Below are 2,798 nucleotides of genomic sequence, written 5' to 3'. Positions count from 1 at the left end.
TTAGGTTGGGGTTAGGTTGGGGTTAGGTTGGGGTTAGGTTGGGGTTAGGTTGGGGTTAGGTTGGGGTTAGGTTGGGGTTAGGTTGGGGTTAGGTTGGGGTTAGGTTGGGGTTAGGTTGGGGTTAGGTTGGGGTTAGGTTGGGGTTAGGTTGGGGTTAGGTTAGGTTGGGGTTAGGTTGGGGTTAGGTTGGGGTTAGGTTGGGGTTAGGTTGGGGTTAGGTTGGGGTTAGGTTGGGGTTAGGTTGTGTAGTATGAAAGGAGAGACGTTTAGCACTCCCCTAGACAAGGATGGAACACATATAAATGGTAAGGCACTGTCGCCTTTCGGCGGCTCTTACCAAATTTTTGGGGAGCACGAGGCGGGTATGGGTTCCCAGGTCGTAGGACCACGCCCTGGGAAACCCCGATGGATCTGATGTTCTCCTATAGTCGGGTGGCGGCTGGTCGGTGCCTTTGGTACCCGTCGGTTCGCTGATCCGGTGCGGAGAACTTCGGAGAAGTTGGTGGGCCCATATCTGCCAAGACCACTCACCTCACCTTCTCGTGGGGCTCCCCGTCACCCTGCACCGGCCTTGACCGGGGTAGGGTGCGAAAGAGTGAGTGGCACCAGGATGCAGATTTGTTGACGACCCGGCGACCAAACAAGCAAACCAAACATGGAAGATAAGAAACTAGGTAAAAACGTTTACGGTGCAGGGGAGGGAGACCCCAGTACCGGCGCAGTTGTGGGTAGTCAAGTGGGCCCCGCTGCGTCGTCATCTCACGACCACGGCCGTTCGAGGGTGGACCGCCAGGCCCCCGGACGTGTTTCTGCGTCTGGCGAGGACAACGGGATGGAGATGGCGGAGGAATCTCCAAGGAGGAGGAGCACGAGGAGCTCGCTCAGGAGCACGGACAGGCCGGAGTACGCTTTTCTCGCTCCGCCCCTGGTCGACTATGCCACGTCATCGGTGGCAGTAGGGCCGCGGACGCGAGTAAGGTCCGACGACGAGGAGTCCGTCGCCTCGATCTCGTCGCGTTCGTCGCTGGCCTCTGCGACGTCCAGGGGTAAGAAGAGGAGGGTCGCCATTACGACCCCGGACGTGCCCGAGGAACTGGACATCCTCGTAAGGACGAGCTCGCCCGCGGAGGTCAGCGCGGAGGTGACGATGCGCATCTCCGAAATCATGAGGGTTGCGACGATATCGTCCAACCTGAAAGGAACGTGCATAAAGGCACTAAAAGACGCGGCGAGCTATCTCACCGCCGCCTGGAAGCACGAGTCCTGCAGGAGAAGGACCGGACAGACGCGCGACAGCGACGTCGTAGACACGAGGCTGTCCGCGGTGGAGCAAGAGAACGCAGCCCTCCGCCAACAGCTGGCGATATTGACTGCTCGCGTTCAGGAGTGTCCGCGATGCACCGGCCCACTGTGCGAGTATGGCCGTCCTCCGCGGGAAGACAACAGCGACAGGGCACGCATAGATGCCCTGGAGAAGGAGGTCCGGGAGCTCAGACCCTCCATCGTCAGGGACATCGAGGAGCTGCTCGGGAAACAACGACCGCGGACCCCCGACGCGCGTCGAGGCGCGGACCGCCCCGCTACTCTACGTACCCCCCAAACTGCGTCGCTCCCGAGGGAGCAGGAGGGTGGCGAGTCGTGGACGGTGGTGGAGTCGAGGGGGAAGAAACAACGGAAGAAGCGGAAGAAGACAGCCGCCGCCGCCGCCGCCGCCGCCGCCGCTGGAGTCGAGACGGCGAGAAACGGGGCGACCGTGGCTCCGCCGGCGACGAGCGGACGCCAGCGGCTACCGCAGACAAGGACGACAGGCGCGCCGAAACCGAGCGCCGCCGCAGCGAAGAGAGGACCGCCGCAGGCACCCAAGACGGTCACGCTTCCTCGAGCACCGCGAACATCCGCGGTGACTCTGACGTTGAACGAGGGAGCCAGGATGTCGTACGCCGACGTGCTGGAGGCAGCCAGAGCGAAGGTCCCGCTCTCGGAGGTGGGTGTGGAGTCCGTCGACATGAGGAAGGCGATGACGGGCGCCATAATCATCAGAGTCCCTGGGGACAGGGACAGGGGAAAGGCGACGCTGCTGGCGACGCGTCTGGCCGAGGCGCTGGATCCGACGGCGGTGAGAGTCGCCACACCAACCAGGATGGCCGAGCTCCAAGTGACCGGGATCGACATCTCGGTCAAAAAGGACGAACTGCGGCGAGCTTTGGCCTCGGCCGCAGGATGCGGCTGCGCCGAGATGCACATCGGAGAGATCGGCGCCACCAGGGGCGGCCTCGGGTCCGTGTGGATCAAATGCCCGGTGGCAGGAGCCCGCAAACTAGCCCAGGCGGGGAAAATCGCCCTGGGTTGGTCGACAGCCAGGATCAGAGCGATCCCGAAGCGGCCCCTCCAGTGCTTCAAGTGCCTGGAGCTGGGGCACGTGCGCGCAACGTGCGTGTCCGGTGTGGATCGCGGTCATCTGTGCTACAGGTGCGGCGGTAGCGGACATCGAGCCAGAGGCTGTCCGGCCTCTGCTCCCAAGTGCCCTCTGTGCGAGTCGCTCGGGGCACCCGCCAACCACAGGATGGGCGGGGCGGCCTGCGCGCCCCCGAAGACCAAGAAGAAGAGGAGACCGATCCGCGAGCCAGCGGCGGAAAAGAGTCCAGGAAGCGCCGCGAAAGCAGCAGCGGCGGATGGTCGGGAGGAGGCCATGGAGGTGACCGCGTAATTCGAGCGCCTCCTCCAATGCAACCTCGGTAGGTCGAGAAGAGCGCAAGATCTGCTCTCTCAGACCATCCGAGAGAACGAGGTCGCCCTCG

General features: G+C 63.2%; 1 non-coding gene across 1 annotated transcript; it reads left to right on the top strand.

Annotated features, from left to right (window-relative positions):
* The first annotated feature begins 243 nt into the window (after positions 1 to 243).
* LOC138189492 (U6atac minor spliceosomal RNA) lies at positions 244 to 348 on the top strand. The gene has a single exon (XR_011176055.1). It is a non-coding gene; the product is annotated as a U6atac minor spliceosomal RNA (small nuclear RNA).
* Positions 349 to 2,798: the final 2,450 nt, after the last annotated feature.

This window comes from Bombus flavifrons, unplaced genomic scaffold (assembly GCF_040668555.2).
Source record: "Bombus flavifrons isolate JBK064 unplaced genomic scaffold, iyBomFlav1_principal scaffold0079, whole genome shotgun sequence".
NCBI lineage: Eukaryota > Metazoa > Arthropoda > Insecta > Hymenoptera > Apidae > Bombus > Bombus flavifrons.
This window is presented reverse-complemented; position numbering and strand designations above follow the sequence as displayed.